The 7,778-nt window shown below is 37.7% G+C and overlaps 1 protein-coding gene across 2 annotated transcripts in view; it reads left to right on the top strand.

Moving 5' to 3' along the window:
- Positions 1-800: 800 nt before the first annotated feature.
- Positions 801-7,778, top strand: part of MANEA (mannosidase endo-alpha) — a 31,149-nt gene continuing 24,171 nt past the window's right edge. For both annotated transcript variants that reach the window (XM_028847340.2, XM_015136962.3), the window contains exon 1: positions 801-954. The gene's annotated coding sequence lies outside the window, so the exon portion shown is untranslated. The remainder of the gene's footprint in view (positions 955-7,778) is intronic.

Below are 7,778 nucleotides of genomic sequence, written 5' to 3'. Positions count from 1 at the left end.
GCCTTTCTAGAAGGCTTCAAAAATACTGGCATTTTTTTTTCTTAAGCTCTGTAGTGGGTACCTGGGCATTTTTCATTCTTCTTCTTTAAGATATGCACATGAGATATACTTGTATGTATATTTCCCAATTAAAACTGGCGTAAAAAGTATTTTTAAGGAGAGCCTTTATGAAACTGTTCACACCAGCAAGTTCTAGCTTGAATAAGGATTTCCTGTTACTATGCAAGCAAATAAAAGATAGCATTTTCTTGTTTTCTGAAGCGAATGTAAGATGGAAACCTTCAGTTGTAATCCTGTTTCAAAAGTTCCTGTTCTTTACATCTGACTTATCGTCAATTATTTCTAGTATTTCAGTACAGATGTGACTTTATAGAATACATTCGCAAATTAAAAACGCCATCTGCATCTGCCTACCTTGGGCTTCCAAGTAAAGTTCTGTTTTTTAAAAAATCAAAACAGTTCCTCAACTTAGACAGTTCGAAAACCAGTATACTCGGGGTACAAGCAACTTGTGAATGTTTCACATAAAAACAAACAAAAATGTGTCCTCTGTAATACAGTTAGAGCCTCCCAGCTGAGCCTCAGAAGACCGTTTCTAAGGGCAGTGAGTTCTACTTGCAGAAATAGGACGGGAGTGCAGTCTGACTCCAATCTACACGTCTTTCCCCTCTTACAGAAAGCCCCGAAACGCAGTCCTCTCTTTCTTCCGCGCCGCTCCCGCCCTAGGCCTCTTAGACCCGCGACTGGAGGCTCCGGGAGACCCCCCGAGCCCCACCCGCTCCGTGACCCCGCCCCTGCCCGTCCCGCCCCTGAAAGCTCCCGGAACGCTCTGCGCGCGCCTTCGGGGAGGAAGGGCTGCCTGGGCCCGCGGCGCGGCGGCAGTCTGCTCTCTGTTCAGGGGTCTCAACCTCTCCTCTGGCCGAGACCCCGCAGGAAGCGGATTACCCGACGCTGGTGAGTAGCTGCAGGATTCGGACCCCATAGAGGCGGCGGCGGTGGCGGCAGGGGGCACGAGGTCCACCGCGGGCGCCTGCGCGCTCGCCCGCCAACCAATCTGGTGGCGGCTTTCCTCCTGGCGTCCTTTGACCCGGCGCCCCTCTGGCAGGTAGCTGGTGGCGCCGAGCCGCGAGTCTGTACCCCCAGACCCCCCATTAACCTGAGCTGTCACTCTTACGCCTGTATTAGTCTGCGTTAGTTCTACTGCCTTATACACTGCTTTATCCCCACCCCACCGGCCTCGTCGCCGCCTCCTCTTTGAAACGGAACCTCCTGTCGCCTCGGTTTTTCCTCGTCTCCCAGACAAGTTGGAGATTTCGGGACGGATGAAAGCCTTTTTCAGCACCTTCTCCTTGTTCCCCAAGACTGCCTCTGAGCCTTGAGCCGACCGGGAGAGTGGAAGGACCGAGGCCTGCTGGGCTCAGGGTGCAGCGGAAAGGTTGCTGTCGCCTGTCTCAGCGCCTCTGGGCATCGGGAGGAGACCGCCGGATGGCGAGGCCGCTGGAGATGGTTTTTCAATTCACCTGTTAACGTGTTTGGCACTGTCATCTTAGACTCTTACCCTTTGCTAAGTCTGGGGATGCAACAATGCTGGATTAGTGTTTTTGGTGTTCCTTTTTCCAAAGAAGCAACTTGAAGTACAGGCAGTTGTAACTGGTTTTGTTGTTGCAAGACCCTACGGATAAGTGTTAAACATGAAAATGTGGAAGTGCTATAAAACAACAAGGGGGGGGGATAATGTTGATTATGAACTTGAAAATAAGAAAAATGGGACTGAAATAGGCTCTTCACGTTGAAGTATTGGGGCAGTAGTTTGAAAAAATATATAAAGTAAAACCTAGATGTTGGAGATACTGTGTCACGTTGTTTGCAAATCACTTTCATGACAATACATCTATTTCAGGTGTATCACACCTGAAAAAAGCAGGAGTGCTGTGAATTTGTGGATTTCCAGGCTCAATGCAAAAAAACACCCCCAAAACAAAAAATCACAACAATGAAAACACCATTTCCAGAACTGTTGCTGTTATTTGTGTGATGAATAGTGAATGTATGATCAGAAAATAGAATAAACTGTCTTTAGTTTTAAGTTTGGGCTACAGTTTATGGAGTAGGTAACAGTTAATCATTGTTTATTAAGTACATAATCCTTAATTGAAAACATAACCATATAGCAGCAGCTTTCATCTTATGTCACAAAAATAACTGTGGTGTATCCTCTAAATTTGATTTGTCTAATACCTTGAAGGAAGGCAGAATAGCATAGACAAGAACTTGAGTTCTTGAGCCGGACTTGATCTGCTCCTTGCTAGATGATTAGCCTTAGATTGGTTGCTTGGCCATTTGCTGACCCAGAGATTTTTGAAAAAGTTACCAACTGCTCAGTTTCATCATCTGTAAAATGAAGTTAAAAGAAATTCTACTTCATAGGTTGTTGTGCAGGTTAGAAAGGAAGGATGAATCTAAACCTAACTGAATTTCTGTTAACCAGAGGGTACAAGTGTTTACAATAAAACTGACCTGGGCAAGAATTGATTTTGAAACTGATTTTGAAAGTTGCAGATGTGTCTTCTACTACTGAGTTATATTTATCTCCGGTGGCTTCATACAAAATAAAATTAGAAGAAAACAATATATATTTTTAAAAAAGCACCAAAAATCTGTGTGATTTAATTTAGTTAATAATAATTAAAAGGGGCAGTCTTTTTGGATTTTCTGAGTTGCATGATAAAAGCAAATAATTTTTGAAGTAGTAATTCATACCACCCTGCTTCTGAATCTCTTGGGGTCTCTTAGCTAGCTGGATATGTCCAATAATTTTTTATTAGACATCACTAAGCTTTAAGTCAGCATTTCAAAGAATTAAAAGCACAAAACTCAAAAAATAGAAGCGATAGGTTCAAAAGAACCTATTGTGTGTGAGTAATGTAAACAGCCTTTTGATGAGAAAACAGATTTTCAGTAGCCAATACTTTGAGTAGGTCCCTGCTTTGGAAACATATCTGCAATTAACTTGTAATTTTTTTTCTATGGTGACTTACAAAACTTTTCTTTTATTGAAGCTAAATTAGTTCCTCCATCCCTTTCGTGCAAGATCAGACATTTTAGGCATCTCAAGGGTCATTGTGGTTTTGCAGTGTTTAAGATGATTTTTTTCATTAAATTGGATTTTTAAAATTATTGGATCTTTATGATTCTTTATAATATGTTCAGTATACACTGTAAACTTATCAAGTGTGTATACGGTCAGTAGTCTATATATACACAGTCTATATATACCTATATATACACACACATATATACATATATACACACACATATATATACTGCCAAAATACCAATGAAACACTAAAGAGCCAGAAATTAACTTTATTTAAGCTGAACACTTAACACTATGTGAAAGATATGTTATACTCTACTAGAATGTGAAGATAAAGACTATTTCTGAAACTTAAGGAGCAATCTAGTAGGGAATATAAATATAAATGCACAGCATGATATGAAATGACATAAGAAATGACAATTTAAAAAGTAAATACTGTTAACAATGAAATATATGAGGAGTAAGTACTTTCCACTGTGGAATCAGGAGAGGTATCAAGAAGAGGCAGCATTTCAACGTTGACTTGAAGGTGACTGGTATTTCAATAGTTGGTCATATAGAGAATAGGCACTTAGAATAAAATGTGTTCTATTTTAATTGCTTCCCAGACACCCATCTTTAATCATCATCATAAACAATTGCTCATATTTATTTAGTCTTATACTAAGCCACATGATTCTGAGAGTTTTACAATATTAACTAATTTCATCCTCACAAAAATCCCATGAGTGAAGTAATAGCTCATTTTATAGGTGAGGAAAGGAACTCAGAAAGATCAGGTCAGTTTTGTAGGTCAGATAACTAAAAAATGGCATAGCTGGAATTTGAACTCAGGCATTTGAACTACAGAGCTCATATTTTAAATATCAGTGCCCATCTGTGTTTATTTAGGCTGAGATGACTTAATTGAGATATGGAGGTTGAACCAGAGCCAATAGATACCTTTTAAAATTGAGCTTGTGTGTCATCTATAATGATGTGATACACACATTTTAATTGAATGAATGAAGTAATGTAAAATGAGAAGACAGAGGGATCAGCTTAAGAAATTACATTTATAGGGGAGAGAGGGAGAGAGAAAAAAAACAGCTTCCAAAAATGGACATTTTGTGCTTTGTATTCATGTGTAGATCTAGAAAATGAACCTAAGAAATTTTTTTAAATTTCCTTTTTTTCCTATATTTCTTCACTTTTCATTTATTTATAAATTCATTAGTGTTTACTCTTTGATAAAACATTACTGTTTCAAATTGTCTTGCATGATTCACAGAACAGTTTTATCAGTAGGCAAAACAGATACCCTCTTTTTTAAGAAAAGGCTAAATGACTTGCCCAGGATCACACAACTAAGCGTGACTGATTTGAATTTACATCTTCAGATTTATTATGTATCTTGATCTTTCATGCATCTCACCATTTAGCTGAAGTCAGCATTTCAAAAATCAATGCCTTACTAATTTCTAAATCTGTTAGTTATTTCTCCTGTCTCTGTAACTCTTCCAACATTCATTACCATTGTTTTTTTCCTTATAGAATACCTATCCAGACCTTTTCCTTAGGAAGTATTATGTTCTACTTTTAGAAAATAGTAAGAAAATCACTGTTTTATCACCCAGACATAACTATTTTACATGTTTATTTCCTTCTGTGTGTATCTTTAATACAGTTGATATTATGTATCATAATAGTTGATATGATATTACATCCAAAATATTATTTTTGCTTCATGTCTCATCAAAATTCTCCCTTTAAGCAAAGGGGGAAATATTTGTGGTGATGTCAATAATTTGAAAATTTCAGACAACAAATTACAATGGCATGCCAAAATGGTTGTATCATCCTTTTATACCTATTAGTGCAACAGGACTGCCACAACTCACATGTAGAAGTTTCACTTCCTAGAGTCATGTAGTTGAGGGTTTGAAAGACCTTATGACTTAGCCCTTTCCAGAAATAAGCAGGTATGTTAACAGCTCACATGCTTCAGTTTACTGCTGGGATAAATAGCACAAACAATCTCTGTATACTTTTCCTGCATATTCACCAAATGGTAATATTTTACCACATTTGCTTACCATTGTACACACTCTCTCACACACACACACACACACACACACACACATGCCCTTATTATATGTTGCATTGTATGTAAGCATACATTATATATAGTGTATGTATGTGGTGTGCATATATGTATGAATATATGTGTATTTATGTGTATGTGTGTATCCTTTCTTTAATATATTGTCTGATGCTTCCTCGTGATTAGATCTGGCTTAATTTTTTTTTTTTTTTTTTGAGATGGTGTCTCTCTCTGTTGCCCAGGCTGGAATGCAGTGGCGCGATCTCTGCTCACTGCCAGCTCTGCCTGGCCCGGCCTGGTGACTCATGCCTGTAATCCCAGCTCTTTGGGAGGCGGAGGCGGGTGGATCACGAGGTCAGGAGATTGAGACCATCCTGGCTAACACCGTGAAACCCCGTCTCTACTAAAAAAATACAAAAATAGGCCGGGCGCGGTGGCTCAAGCCTGTAATCCCAGAGATCCGGCCACTGCACTCCAGCCTGGGCTACAGAGCGAGACTCTGTCTCAAAAAAAAAAAAAAAAAATACAAAAATATTAGCCGGACGTGGTGGCTGATGCCTGTAGTTCTAGCTACTCAGGAGGCTGAGGCAGGATCTGGATTAATTTTTAACAGGAATGTCACAGCAGTGATTCTGTGTTTTTCTCAGTACAGCTTCTCTGCAGACTAATGGTCATATTTATTTATTAAAAATTACCTGATAAAGTCAATTTTGATCATTAGTTTTAATTGGTGTTTTGGTAGGTTTTCCACTGTCATTATGTCCCCATTTGTAATTAATTAGATACCTTCTGGAGGAACGTTTTACCAGTATGTATATAGTTATTAAAAGAAAATCTCCAGACTTGTCTACCTATTCCTTTACTGAAAGTTCATTTACATAGCTTTTTATTAGAGAGGGAAGGAACTGATGTGATGGAATGCAGGGGTGTGGAAGAGTTAGGATACCAGGTAAATTATCAGAAAAGATGTAGTAATTAATATTGTTTTCCAAGAGTTTTATGAATTTAAATAACATTTAATTACGTATATATAATCATATATATTTATATTACATGCGAATATATGATGTGTCCACATATAACACAAAATGCGTAATATGTAAATACATGTATATGTACATGCATGTGTACACATACACATACGCATGTTTATGTAGCTGCATGCCTTGATATATATGCATGGTATACGTATCGTATATATAGTATACATATATACACATATATAATGTATATATGTACACACACCATATTTGCTTAAAGTTTGAAACAGACAAAATACAATTAACTTTAGTCAGATATGCTTGTGTGGTGGGAAAACTATAAAGAAAGAAGAGGTGTAATGGAAAACACAAAAGTCAAGCAGTTGCCCTTAGGCAGGGAGAAGGGCAGGACTGATGATTCACAGGGAACACAAGAGGTGGAAAAGAGCTTTTAAGCTGGCAGATTTCTTTTTGACTGTTTATTTTATATGTCTTAAACTAGACATATGTCCTAAGCTAGACATATGTCTTTTATACTATTCTTTTATATTATTCTTTATATTATTCACTATTCACAGTTAAACAGGATTGACCTTAAGATTTTAGCTGTTAAAGAAATACACTTGGTTACTTTAGTGTTTCTTAAATACACATAGAATAGAAGCAGCAGTTTGTAGGAAGTTTCACTTGTCTGTCTTTTCTATTGGAGTTAGTCTATTCTAACTTAATTCTCTAGAATAACAGCACCATGATGTATCATAGAACTCATATTTTATAAAGCAATCAGTGTCAGCATTGTGCCAAATACCTTTCTAATAAGAAATTTGTATACAAAAAGACTTGAATACTTCATTCGTATGATGTATATGTACCTATATACATATACTCATATATACACACACACAGCAATAGTGTCTTAATTAGCCAAGAAGCACTGCATTAATATATGTCCATAAACATACTTACTAAAACAAAAACACATATAGTACCATTTCAGAAGTTATAAATTACTTTTTATAACCTCTGTTCAGTAAGATTTGCAGTCATAAATTAATTTTGTTTTTGGAGACGTTTTCTTGCTCTGTCACACAGGCTGGAGTGCGGTGGCACAATCATGGTTCACTGCAGCCTTGACTTCCTGGGCTCAAGCAATCTACCCCTCTCAGGCTCATGAGTAGCTGGGGAACTACAGGCACACATCGCCATGCCTAGCCAATTTTTAAAAAAACTCTGTAGGGATCAAGTCTCCCTGTGGTTGTCCAGGCTGGTCTCGAACTCCTGAACTCAAGTGATTCTCCTGCCTCAGCCTCCGAAAGTGCTGGGATTACAGTCATGAGCCACCATGCCCAGCCTACTGAATTTTTTTTTTTAAATTGGGAATATCTTACTTGTGATTATTCTTTTTTTCTCTACTGTCATTTAAAAATTTTTCTCCGATTCTATTTCACTTCAAAATGTTATTCCAAATTTGTAATTTTTCCCTTTTATGAAATTATTGTTAAAAAATTTTTGGAAAATCTGTTTAATGACTGGGATTTTTATATACTCGTATTTCCTTTTTATTAACTGTGATTTGTAAATATTACACTTAGATTTAGAAAATTTTAGTTCAGGC

Source organism: Macaca mulatta, chromosome 4, assembly GCF_049350105.2.
Source record: "Macaca mulatta isolate MMU2019108-1 chromosome 4, T2T-MMU8v2.0, whole genome shotgun sequence".
Taxonomy (NCBI): Eukaryota; Metazoa; Chordata; class Mammalia; order Primates; family Cercopithecidae; genus Macaca; species Macaca mulatta.
This window is presented reverse-complemented; position numbering and strand designations above follow the sequence as displayed.